Source organism: Ursus arctos, unplaced genomic scaffold, assembly GCF_023065955.2.
Source record: "Ursus arctos isolate Adak ecotype North America unplaced genomic scaffold, UrsArc2.0 scaffold_6, whole genome shotgun sequence".
NCBI classification, from domain to species: Eukaryota; Metazoa; Chordata; class Mammalia; order Carnivora; family Ursidae; genus Ursus; species Ursus arctos.
The window spans coordinates 10,238,901-10,255,146 of record NW_026623078.1 but is presented as its reverse complement, the minus strand read 5'-3'; positions in this window follow the sequence as shown (position 1 = coordinate 10,255,146).

The window sequence follows — 16,246 nt, the reverse complement described above, 5'->3', positions numbered from 1 at the left end:
GAAAAAAGTTTTGACTTCAGCTAAATTTGTGTGTGGTACTTGCTGGCCTATGCTCATGGTTCCAGACTCTTGACCTGCTAGAAAATTCCCCACACTTCATGGGATCAGTGTTTGTTTTTGTTCTTGTGTTTTAAGGGGAGGGGCAGAGGGAAGGAGAGAGAGAGAGAGAGAGAGAGAGAGAGAGAGAAGCAGACTCCCCACTGAGCTGGAAGCCTGACCTGTAGCTCCTTACCAGGATCCGGAGATCATGACCCTAGCTGAAGGCAGACACTTACCCTACTAAGCCACCCAGGCACCCTCACAGGATCAGTGTTTATTGAAGGTAGACAGGCTTCCAGCTGGGGATCTTTATAATACTCAGGAATAGCATTCTTCTTCAGCAGTGTGGATAGGATAGATTCCTTTCCTAAAATTCCACTCTAGGCACCTAATCAATCCCAAAATAGAATTTAAGATTCTGAGATTCTCTATCTTAGTCCCTTGGGATCTGATCTGATTAAGAGAGTGTTATGGGTTGAACTATGTCCATCAACAAGATATGTTTAAGTCCTAACTTCCAGGTGATGTAAACAGGACCTTATTTGGAAATAAGGTCTGCAATAATAAGTTAATATGAGGTCTTTAGGGTGTGCCCTAATTCAATGGGACCGATGAGAAAAATGCCATGTGAAGACAGAAACACACAGCGGAACACCAGCTAATGACAGAGGCAGATATCGGAGTGATGTAGCTGCAAGGCAAGGAATGCCTTGGGCTACCAGAAGCTAAGAGAAGCAAGGAAGAATCCTCCCCTATAGGAAATGGAAGAAGCACGAACTGGCTTTGAGAAATTAAATTTCTGTTGTGTTAAGCCATCTAGTTTGTGATAATTTGTTAAAGCAGCCCTGAAAACCACTATATGTTTTGGTATCATGAAGTGGGGCACTGCTGTAACAAACAAGGAAAAATGTGGAAGTGGCCTTGAAACTGGGTAAAGAGTAGAGACCGGAAAAGTCTGGAGACATTTAATAGGAAAAAAACTTAGCCTGCCTTGAAAAGACTGTTAGTAGAAATTTGGATGTGATTCTGGTAAGGGCCCAGATTTAAAAAGAGAGAGAGAGAGAGATGGAGAAAAAGCTCCTTATTTTCATAGAGGATACATTATCAACATGAATAGAAATATTGACAAAAATATGAACATTAAAGGCTGTGGGTGGACAATCATTTTCTAAAGAGACTAGTTGCGTTATTCTTGGATCCACACAACCATCTCATCAGAATCTAGGAATAGATATGCAATTATCTGTGGAAGGCTTTCATCTGATGGCTTACCCCCTGCCATGAATTGACAAGGTTTATGAGAATTTTATTCCATCAGAAACATTTCCAGCCTGGTCTGAAAAAGGCAGAGATGGGACAATACAAAGGAAGAGTAACTCTGAGACCAAGCCACAGATGCACAGGTTTGAGTCAATATGACCTCCCCAGGTCAAGGGCAAAAACACCGAAACACAGGTGATTATTCTCAGTCCTTGAAATCTAAAATAATTATTCCTCCTAAGTTTTGGACTTGCTTGGCATCCATTACACCTTTTACACTTCTAATTTCTCCCTTTGAGAATGTGAATGTCTACCCTATGCCTCTCCCACCATTCCATTTTGGAAGCAAGGGAACTGCCTGGTTGTAGGCTCACTGATGTTAAGGTATACTGCTTAGGATAAATTACACCCCAGGTCTCTCTCATAACTGATTTAGATGACTTCGAAGATAGTATTTGGGATTTTTTGAGTTGATTAAATCTAGGTAAGGTTTTAGACCTAGAGTTGATGCTGGATTTGGTTAATGCTTTTGGGGGTGTTGGGATAGGCGAATGCATTTTACATATGGAAAAGATATGAATTTCAGAGAACCAGAGGGTAGACTGTTATGGGTTGAATTCTGTCTCCCCAAATATTAAGTTAATGTCCTAACCCTGACTACCTGTGAATGTGACCTTATTTGGAAATGGGGTCTCACAGATGTAATCAAATTAGGATGTCATTAGGTGTGTCCTAATTCAATATGTCTGGTATCTTTTTAAGATGAAAAAATATCCTGTGAAGACAGGAAAACTCACTGGAATACCAAGTAATGATAGCTTTACCTACTGCAGTGATGCAGCTGAAAACCAGAAAAGGCCAGGGATCGCAGGCTACCCCCAGAAGCTGGGAAAAGGCAAGGAAAACTTTTACTCAGTCTCAGAAGGAGTATGTCCCTGCTAACACCTTGATTTTGGACTTCTAGCCTCTAAAACTGTGAGAAAATAAATTCCTGTTGTTTCGGGGCACCAATTTGTTGTACTTTTTTATAGCAATCTTATGAAATTATACAAGCAGTTAACCCATAGAAAAGGAAGATGCCTGGGTTATTATTTTCATGTTTCTTGTCAAAAAGATGGAGCCTGAGGAAATTATTAACTGTGTGAACCACAGTTTAGAATTTTATAACTTTCCTTAGTCTCTTCCCCTATAAGTCCTATAACCTGTAAAAATAATGTTATTTATTGAGTGTCTATATGTCTCAGCATTATGTTAAGTTATTCATATATATTGTCACTTAATAAACAACCATTCTTGATGGTATTACTATGATTTCCTCTATCACAATGGAAGATCATCAAAGTTCTATTACTTGACCAAAACAATAGATCCATGTTGATCTGAATCTATAGCTCAAGCTCTTAACCACGATGCTAAACTGTAATTTTGTTTAATTCTCTGATATTTGATTTTTAAAAATACATCAACTTGCAAAAATGTATTCAAGAGTGAATTCATACAAATAAAACTAAAGGGTCCACCTTGCTATACTTTTTCAAGTTTAAGTTTCTAGGAATCATATAAATATTAGCAAGGACATAATATCATTTTTAAAAAATATATGCATTTTTAATTACTAAAAAAATTTAATGAAGTATTCTCAGATACATGATAAATATACAATACATATAGTACTTATAAGTCTTTTTTGTGATTTTAATTCCAGTGTAGGTAACATACAGAGTTACATTAGTTTCAGGTGTTAAAATATAGTGATTCAACAATTATATACATTATTCAGTGTTCACCATGCTAGGTGTACTTTTAATCCCTTTTACCTATTTCCCCCATCCTCCCACCCACCTTCCCTCTGGTAACCATTTTGCTCTCTATAGTTAAGAGAAGTATCTGTCCATTGATAGATGAATGGATAAAGAAGATGTTGGCATATATATATATACACACATATATATATATATATTCAACAATATCATTTTTAATGGAATAAAACAAATGGATCTGTTCTTACCATTTTTGTATTTTATCACTGACATTATCTCACATGACAAAATTTATCAATTGAAACTTTATCTTTTATTTCTCAGTAATTCCTTAGTTTTATTAGTACCAGCATGTTCTCTTGAATTCAAAGTTTATTATCTCTTAAATGAAGTTTATGAATATGTGGTAGATAAAAAATATCTACAGATTCTTCCACATTGTTCCCTTTGGAGTTGAGATATAGATCCCCTCCATTTGAATCCAGGCAATCTGTGACCACTTTGGCCGGTAGAATACAGAATAAGTACTTTGTACCTATTTCTGTGTCTAGTCCTTAAAACACTGGAAGTTTCCACTACTTGTCTCTTGAAACACTCCCCCTTGGATTCCTGAGGTTTGATGTAAGAACAACTGCCCAGTTAAAGAATTGTATGGAAAGTCTAGTCTTCACAAAGAGGGTGAGACAAGAGGTGTAGCTACAAGCCATTCCTACCATGGTACCAAGCATGTGAGTAAAGTCCTTTTTGACTCTGTAGTCCAGCTCAGCCACCCAATGAATACATTGGGATCACAGCTGATAACAGGTCGGGCAGACGTATTACCCAGTCAAGCTCTGTCTGAATTCTTGAATCACACTGTCATTAGATATCATAAAATGGTGACTGTTTTATTTATTATTTTTTAGAGATTATTTATTTGAGAGAGAGAGAACACGTGCATCAGCAAGGTTGGGGGGGGCAGAGGGAGAGTGAGAAGCAGACTCCCCGCTGAGCAGGCAGCCCAACAACACTGGAGGAGGAGGTGCTGGATCCCAGGACCCTGAGATCATGACCTGAACCAAAGTCAGACACTTAACCAACTCAGCCACCCAGGCGCCCCATGGTGGTTGTTTTAAAGCACTAGCTTTGAAGGGAAGTTTGCTATGTAGCAAGAGATAACCTGAATAGGTTACTCAAATGTAGTTTGCAGAATGGAGTTAAAGCCTTTTTTTTTTTTTTTTTTTTGGTTTCTATCCTAAATCTCTAACATGGAGGCACTGTCCAGTCTGCTAATGAGATTTGTCCTTTGGCCTGAACAGCAATTTGCAGGTGCATGACTGTGTATGTTATCTGACTTAATAGTTTTATTTGTAATAGGAAAAAAAATACAGATTTAATTTATAGTTTCATCTGCTTACAAGAAAGTAGCATAATGGTTTTCGTTTTTGGTGCATGACAGATTTCCAACCTGGTTTCCAAAATTTAAAAACAGTTGGTAAAAGAAAAGAAAAGCTATTTTTCATTTTCAAATGATGGGAGCAATGGCTAAAGAGCTATTTTTCCTCATCTTGATTTCCAAAAAGAAAAAGCACAAGCATTTCCCCATATTTAGGTAACCTCTATAAAGCTGTTTCTGATATTCCCCCGCAAATATTTTATTTTGGTTTTTTAGATTTTACATAGAGTGAATTACTTATAATACCTTATTAACTGTTGTGATGATTATACTTCTACTATCATGATAACCATTCATTCTTTATTATTTTACCACAGATTTATTGAATATTTTCTGTTTGGGGTATTTCAGTGGGAATACAAATCCCAAAATGATCCCACAAATGATCACAAGAGAAGAGACTGACGAGTTAGAATCTGCTGCCCAGCCTAATGTGCTCCAAAGGAAGCACCTGCCTAGGACAGGGGTGGGACGGCTGGGGAGGGGCAGCCTCAGACCATACCTGTTGGAGGAGGCCGACCACACCCTTTGTTTGAAAGGGCAGTCTTAAAGGGTCAGAGCAAGGGAGTGTGGGAGATGACAAATGTTCTCCTGAACCAAACTTTCCTCATGTTCTTAGTAGACTCTGAGCCCTTTGCTTAACTAGGCCCAAACTTGGGCTTCGGTCCCCAACCCTATAGAGGTTGGTTTTAACAAGAACCCTGCTAAGTCAGTTTGGAGAGAACCCCCACTCTTGAAATCTGTTCACTCTTGAAATCTGACTAAATTTCTCTGCCACACCATCGCTCCCAGGTGGATCTGGTCACTGCAGCCTGTCTTCAGTAAGAATCCTGTCAGGTTGATTTAGCAGCAGATCTCCCTTTGCCTTTAATGTTTCCCCTTAGTAATTTTCCATCCACTGGGCTCCACCACTCCTTGACCATGCATCCCACTTATCCACATTGTCTTCAGAATGGGGCCCAGTTCTATACTGAAGTCTCTACTCTTAATGCTGGAGATACTGAGTAAAATCTGTTTTATTAACTGTAACTACTCTCCAGCTCTGGTTTTCTTTGACAGTGGTGGTGCCCACTAATTGCTTAGAATCAGATCCATCTTCAGACCCAGGGACCTGTCATGTAGGATCCCAAATGTGCACTTTTCAAAAAGCCTGCCTTCACTCTTGGGTGACTGATACGATACGGGCTTCACTGGTGAGTCTCAGGGCTCATCTGAGCTACGGCTTCAGATGGCAATCTGTTGAAACATAGTAGGATGTTCTTAAAATAATAATAATCTGATCCTTAAGATTCTCACTGGAGGCCCAGATTAACAGAGGCTGTGTTAGCCCTAAACTTCTCTGTGAGTGGCTCAGAAGCTAGGTCAGAGCTTTCAGTTTCTCTGTTCATAAGCACAGTGTAACATGACTGAAGAATAGGAGCTTCTCAGCTGATGGAACCCTTTTCTTGGACCTCTGCTGCCTGAATGCTCCACCAGCTGTGGTTTCTTTTCTCGTCGGCACAATTTTACTAAGATGATGCAGAGTATAAGCGGCCTCTTTGGGAAACTTGAGATTTCCTAAAACTGGCTCCTCTGAGGTCTCTCCCTTCCCACACATCTGCTCCTTCTTTCTCCTTTATCCACCCTGTTCTTCCCTTCAGGACCTTTGAATCCTTTGATACTTCTCCCTTCAATGCCCCTCCTTTATCCTTCTGTCCTGCTGTCAGCTCCACAGCTCGCTCCAGTCACCTGAACCTGCCCCCTCATCAGGATCTCTCCAGGGACAAGGGGACCCCAGAAGCAACCACCTCGGCTAAAAAGAGGGAAAAGGCTAATTACAAGTAGACTGAATATTTTTCCCATTCAGATGAGGCCTGGAAACAACTAGACAGCTGCTCGATATCCTCTCCATCTCTCACCTAAAAGTGCATAGTCCAGTGCATAGTCCACAGCCTTCATAATGTACACAGACGAAGAAAATCTTAAAAGTCTCCACTACAAATATCAGCAAAAAGCTTTAGCCCACACATTGAAGAGTTAAGTAATCTCACTTTGTCCCATTTGCCAAAAGTTCAGATAAAATATACAAAGTGGAGCGAAGATGAGATATATCACTATATTTGCCTGGATCATGGCTCAAATTTTTGAATAAAAGCTATAAGAGCTCTGTTTGCAACTATTAATATATTTATGGGCATCAAACGTATATGTTATGTATTCATGGTATATTCTTACCTCCAGAGTGTATTACCAAATTAATTTACAAAATGAGTTAAAAGAGTTCTATTCAAACTGGCTTAGAGATAAATGAGCACTTATATAAATTAAATATTCCTAAAATTCCAGAAGTATAGAAACTAAACTGAATGCTTCTCAGGTTCACATAACGTTGGAAATCTTGGGTGAATATTAGGTTCATAGTTTAATAAAAATGGCTGCATCTTCTGAGGTACCATTAAGTACAATATAAGCATACATTTTTATTCTATTTGGGTTTACTAGTGAAAAAAACTTATTTGTAAATCTCTTCTAGATGTTTAAGATTATAAATTCAACTTATTCATAAATTCAATTTATGAACAAAAAATAATAAAGATAGAATAAAAAATGAATTGCTTGATATCCGTTATTTTATTCATATCAGGCACAGCAATAAAACAAAAACCCATGTATTTAACCTTTTAGGTTGTTTGCATTTATGATACTTTCCTAACATGCTTAAGCTGTAAAAATAGTTAACCGGGAAATAGCTTGAGATGATGGCTAAGTTTGTTTAATATTAATTTGACCAAGAAAAATACACAAACAAAATAACCAGTTTCCAAAATCTTTGTGGTAACATGTACACTTAGACCTATGCTAAATTACATTAATATTCGGTTAGAACCTAGATTATTTCAAAGTAAGATCAACTCCTGCAGCACGTAAGTTTAAGTTTAAATACTTTTACAATACTATCTTTATATGATAAAGGGAAGCTAAATATATTTAGGCCTGTTAATAAACGTGTTCTTTTTGCTACATTGAAAACCATACTATGAGGAACAATAAGCCTCTAAAAAATGTGTGATAGTATAAAATTCACTAATATTCTTCAGAATGCTGGTATGTTGTAGACAATTCAGAACGTCCTACCTCCCAATTTTCTGTGGTAAAGTTTACTAATGGTTAGAAATTATAACCAATATATGAAGATAAAACTACTAAAAATAATAAGGGAAACAATTTTGCATGAAAAGTATGCAAGGAAAGTAAGATGTATTTGAAGGATATATTTTCATTAAGGGGAAAAGAGCCATTCTGTCCTCAAGTTAGAGTGACTAGGTATTTTCAGAATGAGACAGAGCAAAATGAAGAAAAAAATACTAAGCATAGAAAGTTATAGAAGGTTTGAAGAAAAAAAAATTATGTGTGGTCAAGCTGGCTGAGATCTGAATGGATTTATTCATGAGTTTGATTTTTTATTATATTCAATATGAAAGTACACTGGTACAAAACTAGAATTGTTTTTTTTTTTTTCTGGTAAAATGACAGAACTTTCTTGGATTTTTGGTCTGCTCTTTATAAGAGATTATAAAACATTTTTACCTTTTGAGTAACCGTCCTAGAACACCAACATTATGTGTTTTATCAGAATAATTTCTGATACTTTATGTTAACCTTTTCCATGTCCTTGATTCCTTAAAAGAAGTGAGACTTCTCACTTTTACAGAGGTAAGGTTTTTTACGTTTTTGACAGACTTGTCTTCCCAAAATCAAATCCTAAATGAAATCATGTTCTTAAACTAACATTGACAACATCTAGAGGGTTCCTAGATAATCTAAAGGATTTATTCTTTCACCTTGTGAAAAGAGATATGTTAAAAATAACTTGGTTTATTTGATATTTTGAATGACATGAGAGATACTGTCAAATAAGAAAAGATGTTTTAACATTTCCTAGGTTGTATTTATATAGATAAATGTTATTAATGTAGGTATTCTACAAATTGTGTGAAGTTCATTGAATTTTGTCAATACCCTTGCAGTTCATGGTATATCTTGGTATAATGTTATCAGTTATAAATCCAGTTATTATTTAAAATGTTGTATATGCCACAAAAATAACCACATTTTCTTGTCAAATGCCCTCTCAACAAAATCTTTAACCATGGTCATTTTAAGACTTTTGTCATTCACAGACAGTTGTTATTTTACTTTGATGTTTTCCTAAAAGCTCTTGCCATCAGCTATAGCCCAGAATGCTTTGTGATAGAGTTGCCTAAATAACTCTAAGTATATACCACTGGACTGAGGTAGAATTTCCAGAATTCTAGTGGAGAAGCTGACAGGTTCATGAAACTGATAACCTAAGATCAAGCAGAGTAAGAATTAATTACATAAGGACTGAATGAAGTGATAAAGGATGATTATAGTTTTGTTTGGAACATTGATGGTGCTTTAATAATCTATTCTCTGGTTGTAAAAAAACTCCTTCCTTTTTTCTCTTAAGCTATCAATAATTTATAGAAATTATATAGATTATACCATTACAAACAAAAAGGAAACATATTTTCTCCCTGCTTAATCCTCCAAAATTTGGAAACTTTTATTGAGTATTTTTATTTTCATGGTAATATAACAATTTGCATAAATTAAATAAGAATTGGTTCTCTTTGTTATAGGACATAATTTGACACATTGGTTATATAACCCAGACTTGGATGGGAATGGCATATTTGAGAACAACATGCATAAATCAATTTAAAGGACTAGGTTGACTTTATGGAACTTAATGTTTACAAAGCCCTCTTAGAGAAACTAGATTGGTACCTGGTTTAAAGGATTCCCAGCCTTGTAGTAAGTGAGCAAGGTCACTTCCTGGCAGGCCCAGGAAACTTGGGGGATTTGGGGGACCCAGAGGAGAGAAGAATTTACTTTCATCAAAAAGTGCAGAAAGTGAAGTCTGGTGGTGAGTTCTTGGCTTGGCTTCCTAGAGTCTAGAGACTTCTAAGAGTCTACGACATTTCTTTTGAAATGTTCCAGCAAAGCAGAGTAAAGAAAGGCCTATGTGGTCAGTTATCATTCTTGCTGCATTTATGTAAATAATTAAGACAACTCTAAGGAGACCAGATTTGTTTTGTAAACAGAATCAAAAGTGTGGCAACTCTAGAGGGAAATTTTATGTTCATATGGAACAATTTTAGTGAATCTTTGTGAGTTCTCAATTCTCCTGGCTTCCTTTAATATGTGGCTACTATTCTACAAATTAGTGCTTCCAATTTTTCTTTAATCGTATTTACCTGGTGTCACTGAGAACTAACAACTGACTGCCCGGATCTTTATTGGGACTGTCTATAAAGAATTCCATAAGCTAAAGCTAGACGTTTTTACGCTGCACTCCAATAGCCATGACTAATCCTGACGCATATGCCGTCACCAGAGATATTCAGACTGCAAACTACGAAATCTGTCCACTCGTCAGCACTGTCCTCATTCCACCATCAGAAGATACTTCCAACGCAACATCTATAAATCTTTTCAGCTGGCTACTCTCTGGGCTCGGAAACTGGGTTTCCAACCACCAATCTTTTTCTTTTTTTTCTTTTCTTTCCATAGAAATTCCCCTCATTAAATGCTTGACTGCTCACAAATATCCTCTACCATGGAGTCCCAACAGATGGCTCTGCTGGCCCTTAATGAACAAAAGGCAACTGAATGAGAAAACTGACATATTTTTCAAGTGAAAGAAGAACGTTTCTTCTTCCTTTGAACAGGAGTAACCGCCAAAGATACTCCCCTTGACCAAATTTATTCAGGTTCTTCTGAGCTCTCTGCTCTAGTAGGTCCACAGCGGGACTTTTGTCTCCATCCTGTAAAGCCCTGTTGTAGCAAGAATTCTGCTGTGTCAGTTTAGAGAGAATCCTCACCCTCAATGTCTGATCACCCTAGATAACCGATCAAATTCCTCGCCCCCTCAGGTGATGTCTGATCATCCTGGCCTGCCTTAAGCAACAGTCTTGTCAATCTGTAGCCAGAATCCCCCTTATCTTTGAACTTTCCTCTTCGTAATTTTCCATTCACCCTGTTCCTTGACTATAAATCCCCATTTGTCCATGTTGTATTAGGAATTCAGCCCAGTTCTATACTGAGATCTCTTTCCCTTTATTGCAATATTCATGACTATAATCTACTTTTGCCACTTTAACTACTGTCCAGCTCTAGTTTCTCTTTAACAGGGAATGTGCACTAAGCAGAAAAAAAGAGCAAGCAGCAGAGAGGAAATAAAGCACAGGAAATCACATCAGGGATCCATTGTAAGGACTGGGGGAAGAAGTCAGGTAGAGAGAGAATGCAGCAGAGCTCTGAAAGGAAAAGATTTTCTGGTCATGAAACTGTATATTGTCACTGGAAAAAAAACAAAAAAAGAAAATATACTCCCAATCCCACTTCCCAGAGATAACCACTAATATCATATTAAAAGTTATTTTCAATAGAGTTTCAAAATATAATTTTTAGTAATGAATAATTGTATATTTTTTATTTTTTATTTAAAATTGTTTTTTAAGATGTATTTATTTATTTGAGAGAGAGAAAGAAAGAGAGAAAGAGTACACAAGTAGGGGAGGAGCAAAGGGGGAGAAATCTCAGACAGACTCCATGTTGAGCGCAAAGCCCAACACGGGGCTCCATCTCGTTACTGAGATCATGACCTGAGCCAAAACCAAGAGTTGGGCTCTCAACCAACTGAGCCATGCAGGTGCCCCCTTATTTTATTTTTAATAGGGAAAATATACTCTTTATTTTTACTGCTTTCTTTCTTTTTTTTTCCTTTTCTTATATAGTATTTTTTAATTGTATTTTCCCATGTCAAAAATATTCTTTAGAAAATAACTTCATAATCACTAAAATATTATTTTTTTTATTAAGAGAATTTTTTCAGAACAGTTTAAAGTTCACAGCAAAACTGAAAGATACAGAGAATTCACCTGTACCCCAAGTCCCTATACATACATAGCTTCCCTCCATAGCAATATCTCCCATTCAAATGTCACATTTGTTATAACTGATGAACCAAATTGACACATCATAATCACTCAAAGCCCACAGTCTACATTATAGTGGACTCTTGGTTTTGTACATTCTATAGGTTTAGGCTAAAGTATAATGATATGTTTATATGATTATAGCACCATACATAGTATTTTCATTATCCTAAAAATCACTGTGTTCCTTCTATATTCATTTCCTCCCCAAAACAGCTTGCAACCATTGAGCTTTTAACCATCTCCATAGTTTTGCCTTTTCCAGAATGTCATATAGTTGGAATTAAACAATATGTAGCCTTTTCAGATTGACTTCTTTCACTTAGTCATGTGCATTTAAAGTTCCTCCACGTCTTTTCATAGCTTGATAGCTCGCTTCTTTTCAGCACTGAATAACGTTTCATTGTCTTGATGTACAACAGTTTATTTATCCATTCACCTACTGAAGGACGTCTTGGTTGCTTTCAAGTTTTGGCAATTATAAATAAAGCTGCTTGAGATATTGTGATTTATAAGAAAAATATATATATTTGGTCATTCAAATAACCAAAATATATTTCTCATATATATTTGGTCTTCATCCACATTTCGTGGCTCACAGTTCCCAAAACCCTTGGAATTTCATAAGTGCTGAGAGTGAGAAAGGCGTCTTTTGTTATGTTACTGAGGTAACTTTTAGAAAGCACCTAAGGTGGGGACTCATTGCCCTTGAAATGAACTATGTAATTAAAGGGTTGGAACTTTCAGTCCCACCCACCCCAACCTCCACTGAGGAAGATTGATTCAGCCCAAGGTTGAACCAATCCCCAATGGGCAATGATTTAATCAGCCTTGACCATGTAATGAAGCCTCCATAAAATTCCAAGAGGACTGGGTTCCTAGTTGGTGAGCATGTGGAAGTTCTGGGAGAATGGTACATTTACAGAGGTCACGGAAGCTCTGTGTCCCTTCCCCATACCTTGCCCTATCCCTTTCTTCCATCTGGCTAAGTTATGTCCTTCCATATTTTATAATTACCTCTAGTAAGGGAAATGTGTCTCTTAATTCTGTGACCTGCTCTAGTAAATTAATTGAATCTGAAGTTGTGCAAACCTCTGATTTACAGCTAATTAGTCAGAAGTATAAGTAATAGCTTGAACTTGTGACTGAGGTCTGAAGTCCACGGTCTTGAAAGCCCCCAGTCTGCAGCTGATCAGGAAGATGAGTGGGTAACAAGCCAGGCTTGCAACTGGCATCTGAAGTGGAAGGTAGTCTTGTGGTACTGAGCCCTCAACCTGTGGAATCTGATGTTATCTCCAGGTAGGTAGTGTCAGAATCTATTTAAATTATAGGATACCCAGCCAGTGTCCTGAGAATCGTTTGCTGTGGAGACCCTCCCTTCCACACTAGAAACTGAATTTCAGAACTAAAAGACTGCTATAAACATCCCTGTGCAGGTTTTTGTGTGGACATAAGTTTACAACTCCTTTGGAGCATAACTGCAGAATCGTATGTTAAGGATCTGCTTAATTTTCTAAAAAACCACCAAAATGTCTTCCAAAGTGTATGTACCATTTTACATTCCCATCAATAATGAATGAGAGTTGTTGTTGCTCTATATCCTCACCAGCATTTGGTGTCATCAGTGCTTTGGATTTTGGCATTCTAATGGGTATATCATATCTTATTGTTTTAATTTTCATTTCCCTGAAGATACATGAGGTGGAGCATGTTTTCATATACTCACTTGTACTTGCCATCTGCATATATTCTTTGATGAGGTTACTATAGAGATCTTTAGCTCACTTTTTAATTGGATTGTTTGCTTTCTTCTTGTTGCATTTTAAGTGTGCTTTGTATGTTTTGGCTTATCAGATTTGGGTCCTTTATCAGATGGATCTTTTGAAAATATTTTCTCCCATTTTGTGGCTTGTCTTATTCTCTTGTCTTCCACAGAATTTTTTAATGTTAATGAAGTCTAGTTTATCAGCTTTTTCTTTAAGGGAGTGTACATTTGGTGTTGTATCTAAAAAGTCATTGACATACAGTGACTTCTAGGTTTTTTTTCCTATGCTATCTTCTAGGAGTTTTATACTTTGGGATTTTATCTGTGATCTGTGATCAATGTTGAGTTAATTTTTGTGCAGTTGTGTAAGGTTCTGTGTCTAGATTCATTTTATTGCATGTTGATATCCAAGTCATTCCAGCACTATCTGTTAAAAAGACTGTTTTTGCTCCATTATTTTGCCCTTGCCCCTTTGTCAGAGCTCAGTTGACTATGGTTATGGGGGTGCATTTCTCAGCTTTCTCTTCTGCTCCACTGATTTCTTTGAATGTTTTCTTTACCAGTATGACACTGTCTTGATTATTGTAACTTTCTGGTAAGTCTAGAAGGCACATAAGATCAGTCGCCCAACTTTGTTCTCTCCTCCAATATTATGTTGGCTATTCTGAGACCCTTGCCTCTCTGTATAAGCTTTAGAATCAGTTTGTCCATATTGACAAAATAACTTGATGAGATTTTTATTGAGACTGCATGAAATCTATAGATCATGTTTTGAAGAACTAACATCTTGACAATAGATTCTTCCCACCCATGAATATAGAATATCCCTTCACTCATTTCTTCTTTGATTTCATTTGTCAGTCTACTAGTTATCCTTGTATAAACTTTGTACATATTTCATTAGATTTATATGAACAGTTTTCATTTTGAGATTGCTAATGTAAATGGTATTGTGTTTTTAATTTGAATTCTGCTTGTTCCCTGCTGATATATAAGAAATCAATTGACTTTTGGATGTTAACCTTGTATCCTTGTATTATAGCCTTGCTATAATCACTCATTAGTTACAGGAGTTTTTCTGTGGATTTTCTACATAGCTGATCATGTTACCTGTGCTGATATATAAGAAATCAATTGACTTTTGGATGTTAACCTTGTAACCTTGTATTATAGCCTTGCTATAATCACTCATTAGTTACAGGAGTTTTTCTGTGGATTTTCTACATAGCTGATCATGTTACCTGTGAATAAAGACAGTTTATTTCTTCCTTTCCAATTTGTATACATTTATTTCCATTTCGTCTTTTTTTTTTTAAGGTTTTATTTATTTATTTGACAGAGACAGCCAGCAAGCGAGGGAACACAGGCAGGGGGAGTGGGAGAGGAAGAAGCAGGCTCCCTGCGGAGGAGCCTGACATGGGGCTCGATCCCAGGACCCTGGGATCACGCCCTGAGCCGAAGGCAGATGCTTAATGACTGAGCCACCCAGGCTCCCCTTATTTCCATTTCTTAGCTTATTACATTAGCTAAAACTTCTACTACAATGTTGGAAATGAGTGCTGAGTGAAGACATCTTTGCCTCATACCTTGATCTGAGTAGGAAAGCTTTCAGTTTCTCACTAGCAAATGTGATATTAATTGTAGTTGTTATTATTGTATGGTTTTTTTGGAAAATATTCTTTATTAAAATGAGGAAGTTTCCTTGTATTCCTAGTTTACTGAGAAGTTGTGTCATGAACAGATTTTGGATTTTGTCAAATGATTTTCTATATCCATATGATTATGTGATTTTTCTTTTTTAGCCTATTCTTACGATGGATTACATTAATTAATTTTAAAATGTTGAATCAGCATTGCATACCAGGGATACATTTCATTTGGTTGTGGTGTATAATTCTTGTTATACATTGTTGAATTCTATTTGTTAATATTTAGTTAAGGTTTGACATCTATGCTCATGAGAGATACTGATCTGCAGCTTTGTTGTTGTATCTTTGCATGGTTTTGGTATTAGGATATCACTGGGCTCATAAAATGAGTTAGGAAATATTTCTTCTGTTTCTATCCACTGGAAAAAAAATCATAGGGAATTAGCATAATTTCTTTCATAACTGTTTGGTAGAATTCACCAGTGAACTCATCTGGGCCTGGAGCTTTCTGTTTTGGAAGGTTATTAATTATTGGTTCAATCTCCTTAATATATACAGGCCTGTTCATATTATCTCTTTCCCATGTCACTGAATCATGTTTACTGGTGTGCTGGTAAATATTGAGGCAAATGTTTGACAAGTAGCATTCAGAAAAAAGAGAAGCTGTGATTTGTAGCACTTGAAAATTTTTCTTATGTAAATACCCTCACTTTAGCCAATTCCAAGCTACCAACATGATCCCACTGAATGTAACTTTAGAAGAAATTCACAGAATGAATTCTTGTGAGCTGGCATAAGTCAGCTCAAGTACATTATTGAGTTTAAATAGTAGAGCTAGACAAAACTTTATTTCACCTTTTTTGTTATTGGATACCTAGTTAATTCACATATATTTCCCTTCATACATAAAATATGTCACTCCAGCATCTAGATCTGAAAGGAAAAATACTGGATAAAACTTGCAAGGGGTAATGACAGTTATCAACAGTCTGGAGAAAACAGACCAATTGTATATCATTGGTAAGATAACATTTTTGCTTTTTCTTCTGTTTTGTCAAGAACTGCACTGAATAGATTATATGTAGTCATTTTATAAAACCTACCACTTCCATGCACTTTTTATAAATAAAGCTTTAAGTAACAAGTAATTGTGAATGGATTTAGCAAAGACACATGGGGAAATGATGGGACAAAGCAGGAGCAAGGAAAAGGAATAACTAACATCTGCTGGGCAAGAACAAAACAACAATTAGCCATTCAACAGTAGCACACCATTTAAGAAATGTTTATTGACTGTGCACTATGTATTAGGGATTTTTTTTAGGTAGTACTGA